The 21,030-nt window shown below is 41.6% G+C and overlaps 2 long non-coding RNA genes across 2 annotated transcripts in view; one reads left to right on the forward strand and one right to left on the reverse strand.

The window, feature by feature from the left end:
* Positions 1-18,416, reverse strand: part of LOC129478970 (uncharacterized) — a 30,224-nt gene extending 11,808 nt beyond the window's left edge. The window contains exon 1 of the long non-coding RNA XR_008656522.1: positions 17,999-18,416. This is a non-coding gene — a long non-coding RNA (uncharacterized lncRNA). The remainder of the gene's footprint in view (positions 1-17,998) is intronic.
* On the forward strand, positions 1,006-19,881 carry LOC129478971 (uncharacterized). The gene is made up of 6 exons (XR_008656523.1): positions 1,006-1,325; positions 11,465-11,629; positions 11,749-12,425; positions 12,950-13,065; positions 16,528-16,603; positions 19,716-19,881. It is a non-coding gene; the product is annotated as an uncharacterized lncRNA (long non-coding RNA).
* Positions 19,882-21,030: the final 1,149 nt, after the last annotated feature.

Genomic DNA, 21,030 nt, shown 5'->3' on the forward strand with positions numbered 1-21,030 from the left:
TTTTTAAAAAATCTCTTTATAGTATATAATTCTAGTGCCTAGGAATCAATGCCTTATCTAGGAAACACAAGCAAAGCAATATGTAGCTGCATCATTTCTTAGGATATTCATTCCTTTTTTGGTCAGTTCTGATGCTCTCTTTTCTGAGCAGATTGCTGAGCTGGGGTGAAGGCAAGGCAAAGCAAGAAGATGGTGGGAGGAAAAAAGGTATGTCATCTAGCTAGTGTTTCTTCAGTTTTAACTTGAATCGGCTTATCCACTGATTCATTCAGTAAAGTTTTCCTAAACACTTACTCTGAGCCACGTTCTGGGTTAGGATTGGGGGCTACCAAGGCCAAGAAGGTATAGGTTTTTCCCTTGAAGAGTCACAGTTTACTAAGGGAAAGACAAACTCAATAAATAATTGAGATGCTCTGCAATAAGCTCTATATTAGAAAAAACTCAAGATGCCAGGGATCAGAGAGGATAGAATGATAAATTCTATAAGAGGTGGTAATATTTGAGCAAAGCCTTAATTAAGGAGTAAGAACTGAGGACAGTCCCAGCAGAAGGTACAGCACACATTTTAGCATGGGGCCATATGTGGTCATAACATTTGGATAAATAGAAAGTATATCATATCTAAAGCAGAGGGTAGAGTCAGCACCTAGCAGGTGGAGGCAGGAGATAAGGCTAAAGAAGCAAGTTGGGGATAGGTCACAAAGGGCCATGAAAGTTGTCTTAGTCTTTTCAGGTGGCTGTAGCAGAATACCATAGAGTGGGTGGCTTATAAACAGAAATGCATTGCTCACAGTTCTAGAAGCTGGGAAGTCCAAGATTAAGGCAGCAGTAGATTCAGTGTCTAGTGAGGGCCCCTTCCTGGTGTCTTCTTGCTATGCCCTTATATAGTGGAAGAATAAAGGCGGCTATCTGGGGTCTCTTTTATGAAGGCATTAGTCCCATTCATGAGGGCTCCACCTCATGACCTAATCACCTTTCAAAGGCCCCACCTCCAAATACCATCACATTGAGGATTTGGTTTCAACATGAACTTGGAGAGAACACAAACATTCAGATTCTAGAAAGCCTTACTCAACATTTGAAAATTGAACTTGATCCTTTGGGCAACAGGAAGGAACATGATGAGATAAAGACTTTAGAATGATAATCCGAGGTTAGAGGACATGAGAAAAATGCCTAACCCAGCACAGGATACAGATTCTCCAAAAAACTTTAATTGACCTTTCAACTTCCCTTTCTCCCTTAAAGAAAGCAGGGCTCTGAATCCCCAAGACAAAGTGCATCCAGTATTATATACTGAGAAGAGAAAATTAACCAAGAATAAAGTAAGAACTATTCATTTGTTTTATCAGTATTTATCAGGTGCCTACTCATATACATATAATTCTGCTTTTTTTTTTTCCTCTTAAACAAATTTGTCAAATAAGAGCTATGGCCCCTACTTTGTCAAAGTGGACACTGAATCACAGATGGCTTCAGTAACTTGTCCAAGCTCACATAGCTAATTAAGAATGAGACTATTTACAGATCCAGCAGTCTGACTGACATGCACTTAACCATGGTGCCATCTCTCTGTAAGCAATATTATTATTTTACTGCTGTGGACTGTGAGAATAAAGACATGCCAAACCAATAGGGTAAGGACCTCTAAGAGATGAACTTTGCCTGCTGTTAGCTCCGTCTTAAGTGAGAGAGTGATATATGTATGTGCTGGCAGGCCAAGTCTGGAGATAAAGAAAGCACAGGCACGGTTTCCTGCTGAGGCCAGGTCTACAACAGAATTTTTTTGTTTCTATTGCCTCTATTCCTAAGCTGGGACTACCAGGTCCAAACAACGGTCACTTCTTCCTCTTCTCCCTACCTGCCAATTCCATTTCAGGATATTACTTCTCTCTACTCTTTACCCATATCCCATCAATCACCAAACCCTTGCAAGTTTGTCTTTAATATCACTAGACTCTGCCCAATTCCCTCCATCCCTGCAACTCCCACCCTGGTTTGAGCCACCATCCTTTCTTGCTTAAATGACTACAGCAGCCCCTCGCTGGTCTCTCCAACTCCAATCTGCTTGCAATTCTGCTTCACAATTATAGCCAAGATGATATTTTTCAAGCACAAATCTATCTTTATCCCTCCTTGTTGACATCCAAAAATGGCCTCCTATAACTTTTCTAGAAAAGAAGAGTTCAAAATCCTTCCCAGGGCTCTCAAGGTCCTACATGAGATTCTGCCAATTTCATCTGTCTCACCCAAACCCTCCCTCCATCCCCAACCCTCACTCCATGGACTTTCCCAAAATGCACCATGCTGTTTCTCAGCTTCACACTCTGGTATGGATAGACATCTCTGCCTCTCTCCCATTGCCTCCTTTCTTCCATTTTCCTCCCAAGCTCTACATCATATTTAAGATTCTGTTCAAGTGTAATCCTCTCTAGCAAGCCTTCCTCCCCACACCCTGAGCCACTACTAGTTCCTAGATCCTGTACTTTCCCTTTAATGACATTGATCACAATGGGTTACAACTGTCACTTTGCTTGTCTGTCTCCTGTTCTAAGCTATGAGCCCCTTAAGGACAAATCCCCTGGTTCATCTAAATTCCTCACTTCCCAGCACAATACTCAATGCATAGCAAGAGACACGCAAATACGTGTTAAACAAATGAATAAATATTCTCATTATCATCTTTAATTCCTAATGAATATTATACATTCTCCTAGTAGATGCTATGCGTTTGCAAACTGGATGATTGCAAAAGTTAAGTGAACTTGAACATTGCCATTAACTCATTAGGGCCACCCCCAGCCTCCCTCTTTCAAGTATGGTCAATATGGCTTCATCATTGCTGTAAGACCAAGTTCCGTTTAGTGGGGGGAACCCACATATCCAGCTCATCGGCAACTAGGGCTAGCAAATGCTCCTGCCACAGTTTTAAAAGTCTGAACAGTCTGTCTGACCATAGGTGAGAATATGATGAATTTTTCACATCTGCACTTCACAACAGAAAAGAATCCACTCCAAACTCTGTGAAAGAAGAGCTCTTGTAGCATTTCCTTTTGGTGGGGGAGGGGGGGATTTTCCAATAGATCAGGCTCCAGACTACTGAATGGAAACTATTTCCTCACTCTTCCCTCCATCCCCCAACATACACACACACACACACACACACAGATGTCTGAAGATTTTTCTGAAATCAGGGATTGACTCAAGGAAAGGATGTGTTTCATTAGCTGTTTCATCAAAGGAAAGAGACATGGAGCCTGCTAAAGGTCAAGAGAGAAGAAGAGAAGGAGCCGAACACGGGTGGCCCAGATGCCCAGGCCCTGCCCCTCACTGTGACACACAGCTGTTTGGAAGCACAGTGTTGCAAATCTGATCCTAAAATATTTCATGACGTCGCTGGCATTCTTTCTATCGTGATGAAGCACAGAACAATACATGTCCTTTACTTCACAGTAAATGCCTGTGGCAGGAGCCCAAGATATGTAACGCTCTGACTCCTTGGATACAACACTGTTGAGATTTCCTAGTATATTTTTTTTTAATATAAGATGAAACTTGGATGGAGATTGCCTTACTTCAGTAGGGAAAAGAAATAGTCCAAGAATTTCAATAAAACTAACTTTGTTCTTACCATATTCAGAGAACTGTTATGTCATGATGGTGGAGCATACAGAGCTAGATAAAGGCATAAATTTTAAGCCCTCCAGGAGTTTAAAATCTCAGAACCTCCATTTTACTCATTTTTGTTATTTTTTTTTTCAGAGACAGGGTCTTGCTATGTTGCCCAGGCTAGACTTGAACTCCTGGGCTCATGCGATCTTCCCACCTCAGCCTTCTGAGTCACAGGAGTACAGGAACATGCCATCACACCCAGTTTTATTTTTAATATGGGGCTGCTAACATCTGCCCATAGTCAGTTTGGGAAGATTCCATGAACAAGAATTTATAAAACAATTATCCCAGTGCCTGCCACATAGAGGCTCCTAATAAATGTTGCTCTCCTTATTTTATAATCTCATGAGAGGGGCACATAAGAAAGCAATTACTTAGGATCCTGGCAAAGTGGGGTAATCAAGGAATAGAGATAAAACTAAAATAAAAAGAGGCATGCTGGGCTAAATATGGAGGAATGATTTATGGATCAGGTGGCATTTTGTTGCACATTAGAAGATGAAACGGCATTTTAGATAGAATGGGAAGGCTATCTTCTCAGAAGTCTATGTAACTGAAGTGCATCATTTGAGCATAAAAAGAAACACTTCCTGGCTTCGCTAGTCATTATTGTGTCATTTGTTAACATTATCAAGTCTTTTCCATGTGGCTCTGCTTCCTATCCAAAAATTGCTTACAAACAAGAAGTTTAGATTCTAGTTCCCAAAGCATCCTCATCCCCTGTATCTTCCATAGATGCTGGTGGCAGGAAGGTGCTAAATCTTTTCATAGGGACTATACAGTGAGTCTATCTTCTTCTCTGAAGAAAGGAAACAGCTATCTAGTTCCCTGGGCATGGAGGGAGGAAGGACATCATTGTATAGGAGAATCCTTGGCAAAACAGAATCGTACCTAAGTGGGTAGAGAATCAGTGCCCACTCTGGCATGCATCATAGCCGTGAGAGACTAGAAGGTGTAGTAGATGTTGTATGTGGACTACAGCCTCAAGGATCACATGACTAGAAGTCCCTAACCTAGTGACAATCACACTGCGGTGGCTGGTGGTGCTGAAATCCCTATGGAAGACCAGCAGGTTCTCATAAGGGTTAGCAGTGGGCAGTTCCCTTGTATATTGTGAAAATCTCTATTCCTAAGTGGACATTGTTATTTTTGGGAGGTCAGAAAAACCGAATAAATGCACACTCCTTAGCACACAGTACTCATCATGATCTCTCCCCTACGGATCATGTGCCCATCTCTCCCAAACTACTCACTGCTCCTGAAGTCTCTTCTATGCCTCTTTGCTTTTGCATATGCTGTATATTCTACCAGATTACCCTTCCCAAACTACTTTGCTTTGAGGATGTTTCAAATCTCAGAGATAAATCAGCTAATTCTCCCTGTAGCCCGGGTTAGACAACCTTCGTCTAGCATGTACCTATCTCAGTCACAGGACTTATTTTGCTGGATTGTAATAACATTGCTCCTTGTCTTGTTTTCACACTTGACTGTAAGCTTCTTGAAGAGCAGCTACTGAATGTTTAGGTCCCTGGTTCCTAGCATAGTATCTAGTATGAGGGAACACCTGGAATTTGAGGCAGAAGGCAGCAGCAGCATGTGTATATTGGAAAGGCATAGAATTCATGCCCAGGTGAGAGATGAGAGGCTTTGGTAACTCATTTTTCCTGTTTCACCCATTTCTAAAGAGCAACGTCAAGAGGAATCAGAAATGCTTCCATCACTCCTCAGTTGCTGGAAGATCTTGGATTAGTCATGCTTTCTGCAAAACATTAGCTATCTTCTCACTGGAACGAAACTAAACTATTTAGTAAGAAGCATCTGGCTTAGTGGTTAAGACTTAGGTCTTGCAGGAAGTGAGAGAGGAGTTGGAATCCTGGCTTTTCCACTTAGTAGCTATGGCCCTGAAGTGAGCCAGCTTTGCTGATCTTCCATTACATCTGCTTTCAAGTGGAGAAGCTAATCTACACATCATTGTTTTAGAATTACATGAGGCAATACTTGTTAAACACATAACACAGTACTTATGTTATTATAACTGCTCAAAAATTAGTAGCCATTTTGACTCTTTTACATTGCTATAGGCTGAATATTTGTATCCCCCTAAAATAATGTTGAAATCTAATCCCCAATGTGATGGAAGTTAGAGGTGGAACCACTGGCAGGAAGATGGTGAGGGCGGTGCCTTTATGAAGGAATTAATGCCCTCATGAAAGAGGGCTCGGCGAGCTTTGTTGTCCCTTCTGCCAAGTGAGGACACAGCAAGAATATGGCCATCTATGAACCAGGAAGCAGACCCTCACCAAACACTGAATTTGCTGGTACCTTGGTCCTGAACTTCCCAGCCTCCAGAACTATAAGAAATAACATTTCTATTGTTTATAAGCCACCCAGTCTGTGGCGTTCTGTTATACTATAACAAAGACACGTATGAAATACAGACTCCCTGGAGATCTCTATAATTTATATATTTCTTCAAAAAGATTACTGAATATTTATCACCTGTCATAATAAACACAAGAAATACAGACAGAAATATCCAAGCACCATTTTCAACAGAAGATACGAATATCCTTTTGGCTTTTCCTATTTCTCAGCTTTTGTCCTTTTGAGAGATAGAACCACAAACAAGCCCCTCTCCTCCTGTGTGTTGGGGTGAGCTTGGGTCCTGGAAGGTGAAAGGCCAGCCCAGAGCTCATCAAGCAACTTTGGTCCCTCAGAGCCAGAGCTGCTGGCGATGTAATCCAATCTGGCTGCAGAGAATGTGACTAAACGAAACCCCATCTGCTGCGAGGTTTCCCTGGGTTCCCAGGAGGGACCTGAGCAGGATATGAGGCGGCGGCAGTGGTGAGGTGAGGGGTCTGCAAGGAAATGGTGCGATCCCCCATGTGTAATGTGTCTCACCGCAGGCCAGCGTGGGTCTCCCCCAGCATGACATCATCTTGGAGTTCACCCGGGCTCCGGTCTGCTGGCCGCTATAAACCAGGGTTTCTCAATCTCAGCACTATTGACATTTTTCAGCTGGATAATTCTTTTTTGAGAAGTGTGGGGGGAACTGCCCTGTGCATTGCAGGAGGTACAGCAGCATCCCTGACCTCCATTCACTAGTTGTCAATATAGCATCTCCACCCAGCCTAGTTGTGACAGCCCAAAATGTCTCCAGTCATTTCCAAACAATGGGGGACAAAATTGCCCCCAGTTGAGAACGAGAACCACTGGCACAGAAAAAGTGGAACAAATCAGACACCCTTTCTATTAAAAGCAAGGGAAAAAGATTCCAGAAAAAAATAGAATACAGTAAGTTTCCAACTCCTTATGTAGTTTTAGAAATGAATTAAAAGTTGAGCAGCTAGCTTTGATGGTTCAGGTGAGAGCCTTCCAATAAAGAGGAAAACTTAGAAGTGATAATAAGTACCATCTACTTAGTGCTTTCTGTGTCCTAGGCATGGTGCTAAGCACTGTAACTCATTGACCCCTCAAAAGAACACTGAAGGTAGGCGTCTGATCTCCCTGTCATAGGTAAGGACTCTGAGGCCCAGAGGTGTGAAAGTCTTGCCTAGGAGCATATAGCTAGTAAGGACTGAGCTGGGATTTGAACACAGCTCTGCATGATTTTAAGGGAACTCAGAGCCATTTGGTTCTCTTAGTCCATTACTTTGGAGTCTGTATCCAAAACCATAAAAATTTCAAGGTCTATGCTTTAAACCAGGGAGTATTTAATAGGAACTTCTACATCCAGCATCAGCCTAGACAGAAGGTGGGTGGATATGAGTGGGAGAATCAGACTTTCCATGTCCTTACTTAAACAAGACTAATCCACATTTAAAAATCAACATGAGATAGTATATAATTAACCCCTATATGGGTGGTAGATGTTAAAGGAGTATAAAGTAAATAACAGGCTGAATAGAAAGAATATGTTTTAATAAGCATGCTTCTAATAAATTAGTGAAACCGTCCCTGAATGGGGTGGCTCGTATCTCATGAGGCTCCCTTATGAGGACTTGGAGTGAAGTGCATGGGCTTGGCATTGGACAATTCTGACTTCTAATCCCAGCTCCAAAACTTACCAGCCGGGTGGCTCTTGGCTAAACACTTTACAGCTGGAAGCCTCAGTAAACTCCTTAGCAAAATACAGATTAAAATACTTATTTCAGGGTTGATGGGATTAACTAAAACCAGGAAGTGGAAACTAATATAGAGTGTCTCACAGGCAATTGACTTTTCTTTCATTGCACTCACAGCTCTTTGGAATTACATGTTTATTTGTGTATTTGTGTGTTTAATGGTTGTCTCTTTTATTCTCTGCCTCTCCAGAACCTCCCATGGTACTTGGCATATAGTAAGTACTTATTTAAAATATGCTCAATGCATAGGAAACATTAGTGCACTTTCTTTCTCTGTAGTTCCTTCTATGACAATGAGTTTTCAGACATTAAAAATACTCAAGCAATGGAAATATAAGATTCTCTTTCTCTTTGTGTCCCAATCATAGCCTCTTATGGTGACTTGTACTACAGCACTTATGACATTGTTTTACAATTACTGTTTCTTTGGTTATAAACTCCTTCAGGGCTGGATGGATCACTTTTTTTTTTTTTTTTTTTTGAGACAGAGTCTCGCTCTGTCACCCAGGCTGCAGTGCAGTGGTGCAATCTCAGCTCACTGCAAGCTCCGCCTCCCAGGTTCATGCCATTTTCCTGCCTCAGCCTCCTCAGCAGCTGGGATTACAGGCGCCCGCCATTATGGATGGATCACTTTCAATCCCTATGACATGGTCCCATTACTTGCACCCAAGGTGTGATACATGTCTGAATCTAACAAGTATTTGTAAAATAAAGATATTGATGCCTTAGGGGGCATCGGTCCACTGAATTGGAGCTCCAAAAACATTATAGTTCCAGGCTTTGGCAACTCTAACTACTGCCAACCCTGCTCATACAACATCTAATCACCAAGAGCAAAAGGTTAGGGCTGTCATTTTTATTGTTCCAGAAAAGTGTAGATAATTAATAACTCTGTATTGAATTTAATTGGCTGCTTTTACAAGGAAAATTGTGAGCCAAATTTTCCATATCCAAGCTAGCACCTCAAAGGTGATTAGATTCAGCCATAAATTCTTACAACGAATATTTATAGAGTGCTTACTATGAGCCAGCCACTGTTCAAGGTACCGGTTAAATCTTGTTGGATATTTTAAGGCTTGGAGAATGATTTTGACATTGAGCATTCTTCTCAGTTACCCAAAGGAAACCAGCTGTTTCTATTGGATTGCTTGAGGCAGACAGCAATAAGGGGCTCAGGAGTCTTGGAGACAAATTCTTAAACCTCTGGTCTCAGCACCCTGGTCCTCGGAGAAGGGAACATCTAATATACGAAGGAAACAGTTTATAAGCCAAGCTGTATATACTTCCTAACTAGAGGTTAGCATCCAAAATAGAATGCTTAGGCATTGGAAAGTTTATCATACCCATGGGTCTCATCTCCCCATCATGCAAATTTCATAAAAACAGGGAAAGCTATTACTTCAACTGCAATTGTTTTCTTTTGAAAGAAAGAAAACTATCAATTTCTGTGGCTGGCCAGAAGCTGGGAGATATATATATCTCCTCATAGTGGGTACATTACAATACTTGAGGGTAAGATATATCTAATTTCTTTATTTCTTTCAACCATGCCATACTCCTCTGTGACTGGTAGAAAATTCAGTCTCAGCTGTGTTGAGTGTTGCTTCTCTTGTCCACTAGTTTATTCAATAATCTAGAGGTCTTACATGGCCTAGAACATTTAGGAACCAGTTGCATGCCCCATTCCTCTCTGGCTATAGCAGATATCCTCAGTTTTGGGGTCTGCACCCCTAGAAGTGAGTAGCTCTGCTTCTTCCATCTCCAACTATGATATTGGGATCCTGGTGACTCACTCAGGACACAGCCCCTCTGAATGCACTCTGTGGCATGACCAGTTCAAGTCTCCTCACTTTCTAAGACACTGCATTAGAAGAGAGTGTTTATCTCATCTCATGAAACCTATGTCTCTCACACACTATCCCATTGCATGTCTGTTGGGTTAGTTCTGCCCAAGGTCATAAATGTTAGAGTGATTCTAGGGTCCAAGTTCAGGTCTTTTCAATCTCTATGTTGGATATTTGTCACAATTCTACATCCTACATCCTCACTAGATCAGCATTATTCAAATAGCACTATTGGCATTTTGGGACAAAGAATTATTTGTTGTGGGAGACCATCCTCTGCATTGCAGACTTTTAGCAGAATCTCTGGCCTCTGCCCACTTGATGCCCATAGCAAACCTCCCAACTCTGACAGCCAAAATGCCTGCAGACATTAGCAAATATCCTCCAGAGAGCAAACTATCCCTGGTTGAGAAACATTGCCCTAGAAGGTAACTTCAAAAGGAAAGTGATTGCATCTGTTGTGTTTGTGGCTATATCGCCAACAGCTATTAGCACAGGGCCTGTGTATCCCATTAATCTAAGTGCAATAAAGAAATGGTTGGAAGAATTAGTCAACAAAATAAATAGAAATAAATATTATCATGCCCCTGCCTTTCTTCCTCTTCTTTTTCTTTCCTTCAACAAGGAAAGTAAAGCAGTAAAACATTGATATGGTTTGACTGTGTCCCCACCCAAATCTCATCTTAAATTGTAGCTCCCATAATTCCCCTGTGTCATGGGAGAGACAGGTGGGAGGTAATTGAATCATGGAGGTGGGTCTTTCCCGAGCTGTTCTTGTGATAGTGAATAAGTCTCATGAGAGCTGTTGGTTTTAAAAAGGGGAGTTCCCAGGCCAAGCACAGTGGCTGATGCCTGTAATCTCAGCATTTTGGGAGGCCAAGATGGGCAGATCACAAGGTCAGAAGATGGAGACCATCCTGGCTAACATGGTGAAACACCGTCTCTACTGAAAATACAAAAAATTAGCTGGGCGTGGTAGCATGCTCCTGTAGTCCCAGCTACTTGGGAGGCTGAGGCAGGAGAATCACTTGAACATGGGAGGTGGAGGTTGCAGTGAGCCGAGATCGCGCCACTGCACTCCAGCCTGGTAGACAGAGCAAAACTCCCTCTTAAAAAAAGAAAAAAAAAAGTTGGGGGGGAGTTCTCCTGCACATGCTCTCTCTTGTCTGCTGCCACGTAAGATGAGACTACTTTGCTCCTCCTTCACATCCTATCACGATTGTGAGGCCTCCCAAGCCATGTGAAACTGTGAGTCAATTAAACCTCTTTCCTTTACAAATTATCCAGTCTCTGGTATGTCTTTATTAGCAGCATAGAATGGATTAATACAAACATCCTCTGCAGGAAAACATAGTGAAGAGGATCCTGTGCAACATGTAAAGAGTTTTGGGTCCTAATCCCATATCTGACACCAGCTATTTATTATTGATCAAGTAACTTCCTCTTGCCCATGCCTTCATTTGGGACTAATAATAGTATCTATCCATAGAAATGTTATGAAGATTAAATGAAGTTAATGTATGTAAAGTTCTAAAAATGGGATCCAGCACATAATAATTGTTCGATAAAAGTTAACAATCACTATTTACAGAAGATCCCCCGTGTCATAGAAGTGATAGAGTAAAACTCCATTCCCTTCCAAGGGACTTATTAGAAAGCAACTATCCATTCACACGTTTGCCCAGGTGTAGTCTCAAGAACACCATGCCCTTTACCCCTGCTATCTGGTCATCTCCATGGCTCCTAAGGGCCTAAACCTGAATTCTGACACGCAATATCAGCTTGTGACATCTCTTTTATTGGGTGTCTTCCTGCTCTACCTAGGTTCTACACATGGTGTTGATATCAGTACGGTATCCACAGATGGGAGAAAAAAATTCATCTGCCAACCATGGCTGTCAGAACTGCAAGCATGGGGCTAACTCACTGTCCTTCACAAATACCCTGCCCCACACCAACCTGGCCTGTCTTTCCATCGCAAGAGTGACAGTGGGCAAAATCTTTTTAAATTTAGCCAAGGTCTGGTCTGGAATTTATCTTTGTCACAGATTTGGTGATAGGGCTTATACTGTATTAAGTTTAATCATATTAAAATATCATTTTTGTAGGTCAAATATGGTTGAACACGAGCAATTTCATATGAATTACTTCTTAGATTAACTGAGCAAACAAGATTGCAACTTGCTAAAAGCCAAAGTGCTTCCACTTCCTTCAAAAGCAACCACTTATGACTGATTTCTGCTCATTAAGCCAGACTCTCAGAAGCTCTCTCCTCGGCAATACTTTACTAGTTTAAAGGAGCCACTGGCAGAATATACTTCAAAGTAAGCTTCCCTGGATTGGTCTTCCACAATGCAGCTGTCTCACTGATTCATCCTGGCCCCTGCCCACTCCTGTCCATGGTGATTATCAAGCCTTCACCACAATTTCCTTATAAAGTATTTCCACGAGGGAAATCTATCATCTGCCTCAAACGATGAGTCATCTATCTATATTCACTCAAGAGCACTCCCCATATACCATTCATCTGCAAGCTGAGCCCAATGTGGGACTGGGCAGGTGTTCCAAAGAATTTAGAAAGTCTTTGAAGTTCCCCTACAGAGGCTGCTTTCTGATACAGTGTCTGAAAAACTTGCCTGGCATCTCACTAAGGGGCTTCTTTGGTCCTCTGGCACCACAGCCACATCGATGAGAGCACTGCATACATCCAAAAACAGAGAAAAGCAGGAGAGAGAGAGAAGCGACATCATACTGCTCACGGAAGCTCAGAGGGAGTAGAGAGCTGGTGTGTGTTCACCTACTCCTCTCGGTCCCCTTTTTATGTCCTTTCTAAGTGAAGAAGCCCAATCCATGTAAAGGATTTTTTAAGCAATAAATTCCTTTGGTTTTGGCTGGCCTTACACTAATCTAGGCAAGCTCCTTCCTCCACGTGGAACACAGTTTCACAAATGAGCAGACCTGGATTTTAGCTCAGAGTGGGCAAGACAAGCAACTGCTTTGGGCCCCATTTTCTTATCTCTAACTTGAGCAGGATTGTCTCATAGCTCTTTTCACACTTGTCAAACTGTGCTGTGGGTGAATCCTCTGAATTATGGATGAGCAGTGACCCAGATAAGCCTGCCACTTGCTGGGTTTAGACTGACCCTGGAATGATATGAATGTCATGTATAAGTCTAGATTTACTCCTCACTGTTGGCTAAACCACTCGACACTGCAAAGCTCCCATGTCAACAGGCCACTTCAAAACTGTCGGACTAATGATGGAGGTTGCAACTCCCTCCAACTTCCCTTTCCTTCTCTGTCTTTCAGCCTACAACTAAAATGTCATGTTAAAGGAGCTGTGACAAAAAAACTACGTGAAAATCTAGCGATGTGCATTTACATCATAGAACTACATCCCTATGGAAAAGCATTCCAGTTTCAAGGTAAGTTAATGTCATTTCTCCCAGAAAAATGATCTCTTGGACCAATACTAATCATTACCATTTTTAAAAATTCATTAATTTTTGTAGGTACATAGTAGGTATATATATTTACAGGGTACATGAGAGGTTTTGTTTAATAATCATGTCACGTAAAGTGCAGTATCCATCCCCTTAAGCATTTATCCTTTGTGTTACAAATAATCCAATTATACTCTTTTAGTTATTTTTAATGTACATTTAAATTATTATTGACTATAGTCACCCTGTTGTGCTATCAAATACTAGGTCTTATTCATTCTTTCTAATTATTTTTTGTACTTATTAACCATCCCCACCCTCCAGCCCTCCTCCCAGAACCCTTCCCAGACTCTGGTAACCATGTTTCTGCCCTCTATCTCCATGAGTTCAAGTTAAGCATTACTGTTTTTAAGGCCCTGTTATGCGCAACGCAAAGATACTTTCCCATTTATTTCTTGTATTAGTTTTATATTGCTACTCTAACAAATTACCACAAACTTAATGACTTAATAACACAGAAATGTATTCTCTTACAACTATAGAGACCAGAGGCCTGAAGTGAGTTTTAGTAAGCTAAAATCCATTGTCAACAGGCCTGGTCTTTCTGGGGGCTCCAAGGGAGAATCCATTCTTTGCCTCTTTCAGTTTCTGGTGTCTGCTGGCATTCCTTGGCTTGTGGCCACATCACTCCAATCTCTGTTCCTTGGTCACACTGCTTTCTCCTCCTCTGTAGTCAAATCTGTCTCTGCCTTCCTCTTATAAAGACACTTTTAAATATATGCAAAATAGTCTCCCCACCTCAAGATCCTTAACTTAGTCACAGCTCCGAAGTCCTTTTTGCCATACAAGATAATATTCGCAGATTCCATGGATTTGAACACACATCTTGGAAATCCTTATTCAGTTTCCCATGGCCCTTCCTTTATCCCTGTGAAGTAAATATTCTCACTCCTCTTTTACAGACTCAGATACAAGATGGGGTCACATAAGTGAAGGAAATTGAAAAAAGGTCAAACACCAATAAATGGCAGAGCTAAGATTGATCCCATCTGTCTAGTATCAGATCATGAGCTTCTTCTTTATACCACTGTACCCCATAAAACTGATAAAATAATACTCTTTATAGATGGTTCTGTAATGGAAACCTGAAGAGCCCAGTAGCCCAGTAATTTTCATATGTGGACCTTCTGTGAGACCACATACCAGCTGTGTGACTTTCAGCAAGTCTCTTGATCTCTCCTCACCTCAGCTTTCTCACTTGTATTAGGGGAATGGCCTGGTGTGAGGACTGAGATAATGCCAATGCCTTGTCATGTTATTAGCAAATACAAGTGGGTATATTTGTCACCACCCCTACCATTGGAAGGCTGTGGGGCAAGGAAGTAGTCAAGGTTAGGACTGCATAGTATGTGCTCACTAAAATAAGGAGGGTCAATTTACTCTCCTCCTTAGGAAGGGTAAGGGACAAAGGGCCAGCCCAGAGTACTTCCCAAGGAGGAGAGTGACTCAAATACCTATGTGACGCCAGTCCATCAACCTCTAGGCCCTGCCGAGGGAGTGTCTGGCTCTTAGGCAAGAGAAACCACCCAGCTGACTCTGAATAAGGTAAAATTTTCCACCTGAGAAGCAGAATGTACAAGGCTTGAAAGATGATTGAAAATAATAACACCTGCTGTTGACTGGCTGGGCAAATGTAGTTCTACTTTTCAAAGGAAGTTCAAACTATTTCTCTCTCAGAGCAATACTAAACAGCCCTTCAGGAAAATACTCATTTCAATGAATACTCATTTCAATGAACTCTCTCTCTCTTTCTCTCTCTCTCTTTCTCTGTGTGTGTGTGTGTGTGTGTGTGTGCATGTGTACTGCATGTGTATAGCAGGATGGAGGGGAAATTTGTGAAGAACATTAGAGCACACAGTGTGACTAGTGCAGTTCGGTCAATCTGAAAATCTTATGTCCCATGATGAAAAGAGTTGTATATTTTTATTTGCATGTACATTTGTTTTATTAACCCTCCTTATTTTAGTGAGCACATTTCTGAAACATACCTCTGACATTATCTTTTCCATCATTTTACAGATGAGAAAGTAAAGGCTCACAGTAGAATAAGTGACTTACCTACAATAGCCAAAGGCCACCATTTTGAGATTACTTAGAATGTGGCAAGCAACGGCATAAGCATTTGACTAAGTATTGTCCTTTTAATCCTGAGACTAGCTCCAAGGAGCATCAGTTATTATTGTACCCGTTTTACAGATGAAGAACCTATAAGAAAGATGTTAAGTAATTTACCCAAGGTCCTACTCCTTTTTGTAGCTATTATTGGTTAAATTAAGGTTTGAAACCAAGTGCATACTAGGTAATCCCAAAACTCCAGGATTGGCACAAACAGACAGGGACAAAGAAAAATAACCAAAGACCACCTTGCCTCCTCAGATCTTTATGCGCAAGCTCCAAATCACTCAATCTGGTTCATGAATCAAAGAATGCCATCTTTGCCTTTGGGCAATTATTACATTAAATACATAAGAAAGCACCCACAATAATAGACAATTGGGAGCTGGAGTCCTCTTGGTGGGTTTGAATCCTCTTGCTACTATTTACTACCCATACACCCTGGACATTTCTCTAACCTCTCCATGTCTCACACCCCCCATCTGCAAAATGGGAACAATGATAGGACTAACCCAAAGGCTCATTGTAAAGATTAAATAATTTAATACACCCAAACTGCTTCAACAATGCCTAGATCACAGAAAATACTCAATCAGTGTTAGCCACTGTTATTCTTTGTGGTCCACAAAAGAAATCTTAAGAAACCTAAGAGAGAAGGAAAACAAGCAAATTATACTTCTCCACAAGTATCCAACCCAGCTGTGGAAAATCAAAGAAAGAAGTTCAATTTGCATTGATTTCAAAGCTATATATTCCCTCTGTGACCTGTATTAAGCCCAAGATGGTTTGACCTATTTGTATTCATCACCTCAGCCTGAGCTCATACCGGTAAACATGATCAAAACTGCCTCCCTAGTCCTCTGTTGGAAATATACAACTCCACATCTTCTAATTTAGCTTGGGCAATGCTAGTTTTTTAAACTCTTCCTCTTTCCCTTCAACCTCCAAGGAGGCAGTCTTTAGAATATTTTAACAAGACAGCACCAGGTGGCTTCAACTCCCCTCTCCCTGCTGCCAGCCCCTGCAAAGCCAAGAACTGCTTCAGATAGAAGCTGGGTTCCATGCTTTCATAAGCACAATATAGCTATGCAGAAATTGAGCTTTCTATTGGGATTTGGGGGGCTGGGGGCGGGGAAGGGAACCACATCATTTAACATCAAAAAACTCTACATAGGGCATCCCAGTTTGCTAAGCACTTTGTCTTACATCCTCTTACTTGGTCTTCATACCAATTTTGAAGGGTACTCAAGGTACAGATTCTTATCTCAGTTTTATAAAACAGGAAACCAGATGAATCCCAAGAAGAAGAGGAGGAGCTTCAGAGAGGGGACATGCTTTTCTCAAGGTAATTCACATTGTAAGCAGTTGGGCAAAATAGAACCCAAGACTGTGTGCTAATATAATATATTTTCCATTATGCAGCCAATTAGTTGATCGGTCAATCATTTCATGGGAACATTAATCAACCTCCAAATTCTTTGGGTCTGTACAGGTGAAAAGCACAGTCCTTGCCCTCAAGGAGTCCTCACAGACCAGCTGGGCAAATGTATGAGTAAATTGATGATAACAATTAAGGTCTCTAATCATTTCATAAAAGTCACTTCAAGAATGTTTTTATTGCTTACCTCCAAAATCTGCAACAGGTCATATGCTATTCTAAACACTATGATATGCAGGAACGATATTCAAAATAATTAACAAATAACATGACATAGGCAGCAGCCATCAACAGATGCTGGCGACAAAGAGAACTGCTGACAAACAGATGGAAAGTCACAGTGTCTACCCTCAGGTGTCCAAGATCTAGCAGGGTAAACAGGCAAGAGAAATAAAATGTGCAACATACTAAAAGTTAAAAAAAGGATGTTGTGGATGAACATAAAGGAGAGGCCCTTCTCTCTGGATGTGAGGGTCATAAAAACTTTGTTAGAAGAAGCACTATGAAGGAACTCTTGAAAAAAATAATGAAGGAATTTGTCATGGAAATAAGGCAGAGTTCTTCCTAGGGAAGTGAATGTGCAAAGGCTTGGAGACTTCTAAATTATTTCTTTAAAGATTTTACTTGAGAGTTTTGAGTCGCTATAATCCCTGGGAATTCCCTACTTGCTAACCAGGACCCTGGGGGTCAGCAGGGAAAGATATTTTCCCAAAGTCACACAGCGAGTTGATGCAGCATCAAGACTTGCACACTCAACCAATGCTCTCCACTCTGCTGTGCTGACCAGGCATGACTTCTTGGTTGATGGTGCAGCTAAATTGCGATAGTCCCTCCATCAGAGAAGCTCTTATATGTCTTGCCACACACTCCATATGGTCTTTGACCTTGATTTTGTCCTTTGTTATCTAAGGAAAATTGAGAAGAGATGGAAAAGACCACTCAACAATGATCTGCAAGCAAGTTGGGAAACCTTGACTCTAACGAAATGCATTTAATTAAATGACTGGCCCATTGTGTGGGATCAGAGATCCATCCTGGCTTTGGAAAAGATTTCTGGTAATTATGGAGTCACATCAGACTTTTGGACTGGAGTTAGCACACCAGATGAGACGAAGAGGAGGAGGAAGGTTGGGAACAGTGAAGGAGTACGTAATCAGAGTAGGAAGCAGGGGATTCCATGGGGAAGTGGACACTCAGTTTCCTCAGCACTAGTCCTGGCCAAAATTCCACTCATTGTCTGTTCTGTCTGGAAGAAAAAGTATTACATTTAACAGACCTTTAAAGAAATGAGAATGATCTCACCTGAGGCAAACCGCGACATTCCTCTGGTCTCCAAACCACAGCCTCCACCAGCAACTCCTGAATGAGAATTGCAAACAAGCAACAACAAAATCAGTCTTTGGCAGGAAGCTCTGTGCAGAGGTGGTGTTTACATGCATTCATTCTACCCTCTCAAGTGGAAAAAAGTGCTTATGCTTCTCAGAAGGATGCAACCATGAGGGATCAGATGCCAAGAGGTATGGCCTCTGCCAAACAGGAGGAAAAATGGTTCTTCATTTCCATAAACTTCCTCTGCTGTAATGTCTAGTGTGGCTTGGTTGCTCAGTTCTGATTGTGACAGTTTTCTTCCTGGAAAGCAGGCATAGCGGCTTCAGACAAGTCATTCTTCCTCTCAGTGCCCCACTTTCTGATCTGTGCAATGGAAGCATTGGACACAATAATCCAGTTTCCTTTTCAGTTTCTATGGTTGTAAAACGAAGAATTTAATTATAAAGCACAACATTTCAAACATTTATTTGTTCCTCCATTATTTCATTCATTCTATAAACATTTACTGAGCTTCTATGATACCCAAGGCTCTACGCCAGGTACAGAAAAAGCAAGTGTGATCACCAGCCTCAGGAAGCCTAGCATCTAGGAGGAAAATCTAGACATGCACATGTGTAATTATACCATGTAGATGCAACAGATGTCCTAATAGTTACAAATGCCATAGCACATAGAAACATTTCTTCCCAGATGGATTTCTTCCATTTAGGAAGCTCCATAGTGAAGTCAGATCAGAAATGGATGATAAATAGATGTGAGGGCATGGAGGTGAGGAGCCTAGGGCATCATCCTAGCATGAACAAAGTTTGGGTATTGGAGAGTACATGGTGCATATGGACCCATCTACGGATATAATAAAAACAGAGGCTGCGAACAGTACAGGGATGGAAAACACGTCCTTGTCTGGGCCCTCCTTACTGAAATGCCAAAAAGCTTAAGATGCCACATAGCTTTTTGGAGAAAATGCCTTTTACAAGTAGCCTTTCCTAAAAATGCACAAATCATCTCTTCTCTATGTTATCAGAATATACTTATATGATAGTTGTTAACTTAACCCATAATAGTATTCTCATTTGTCACCTCCACTAGCCTTTTCCTGCTTTGAGGGCCAGCCTGGTCATATTTGGCTTTAGTTTCCCTGTGATTGGCCATACCACTTGTGGTAGACACTAATCAATGATTGTAGAATCCTAAGAGAACTGGGGAGAGGAGTTCGAGTTTGAGACATTCCCCGAAAAAGCCATATCTATCTAGTTTTCTAGCATGCGCTCTTGTCTTATTTAAAAACTCACATAGAATTATAAATATATTGATTATATGTTATATACAAATATAGTTTATATACCATATGACATATATTGTACACTATTCTAATATTTTACTCCCTAACCCAAGAGATTAACTCAGTAGCCTTAGGAAAGCCAAGAGGCATGGAACCACTCACTGCTGGTTGAGACACAGCTTCATGCTACTGAAATATCCTTTGGCTAAAGCACAGAATTTAAAACTTCCCAAACAACTGACATTTCAATCAGCCAAAATGGATCAAAAGTTCAAATGAGCGGTTTTATGACATGACTATTTATGGGCTTTCTTGCTGTCTGGGAGGGTCACTTTAGCAGAGAATCCTAAAATACTACAGCCAAAGCAACCATGGGATGACCTAATCGTGTCTTGCTTTTTTTTTCAGATGGGGAAACTGAGGCCCACAGCAACAATAAGAACTGTGGGGATGATATCATTTAATATTGAAAATAAGTGGATAATTGGGACCTCCATTATTAGTAATTTTTAAAAATCAAAGATCTCTCCTAATTAGCTTTACGGAGCAAATAAATATATTTTCCATATTCAAATATGGCTGTGATTTCTACACAAATGGTGTTAACAATCTAATACAGCATAAAATATTGTTTAAATATCATCATACCCTACTCCTAAACAGTAACGTGTAATAGATCTCTGGAGCCCAGTGTTGTAATATAAACACTTCCCAGGTGTATTCCCTTGGTGAAGTTTCATTACTTCTCTAAACCTCAGTTTTCTGTAAAAAAGAGACACTTGTGCCTATCCTACTTACTGGTTACAAGGATATAATAAAAATAGTGAACAAAAATAGTGTTCATAAAGTACCCTGCACAGCACCTTATTATAGACTTAATAAGGGAGGGCTCAATGGTAGTTGCATTTTGAATTACATTTGATGTTTCATTTTACTTCATTGTCACAAACTACTATGCTCTGCGGCAGACTCAGAAGTCTCTAGGTACGGGTGAAGTGCTACTTCTCCACTCCCTTAAATGCCCCTGCATGCCCTGCGGATACTCAATGCATGCTAACCACCAAACGAACGGATGACTCAGAGCTTGGAGGAAATCCACGGCAGGCTGGAAAGCAAAGGCGCAGCTTATGGCTCAAGGATTAGGTTGTTACCTTTTTAAATTATTGCTTTTCTTTAAAGAAACGGCTGTGGGGGACGCCTTTCAGCACTAAGAGAAAACCTCAGAAACCCTTCCCCCGGAGACCCAGCTGAGAAGACCACACCAGGCACAGGGCATGAACAATGTCAAAAAGCTACTGCCCTGTAGGACACTGGGGCTGGAACAAAGATGCTTCCCAGCAGCTGGGCAAGGCTGGCTGCCACATAAGAAAAGCAGGGCTGATGTGAGCGTCCCGCACGATCCCCACCTGCTGAGACCTAATCCTGGGTTATCTCTCCGCTGGCCCAGAGAAACCTGAAACGCCCCAGGCTTTTGAAGGGCTTTATCTCCTCTTTCCAGGAACTGGGCTCAGTCCCTGTACTCGCTCCGAGGTGTCACTGAGCAGCTGCTGCCCAGAGACCAGGCGAGCCCTGGTCCCATTTCCAGCTTGACCAAGTACAAGAGGGGAGCCAGGGCTGCGGATCTTACTCCCTCTTGCTCCCCGGGCATCCATCTCACAATTAGAAAACCCGTGTGGGGAGCAAAGCAAAAATCACATTTCACTAACAGCTACTCGGGGTCGGG

The sequence above is a fragment of the Symphalangus syndactylus genome, chromosome 3 (genome assembly GCF_028878055.3).
Source record: "Symphalangus syndactylus isolate Jambi chromosome 3, NHGRI_mSymSyn1-v2.1_pri, whole genome shotgun sequence".
Classification (NCBI taxonomy): Eukaryota; Metazoa; Chordata; class Mammalia; order Primates; family Hylobatidae; genus Symphalangus; species Symphalangus syndactylus.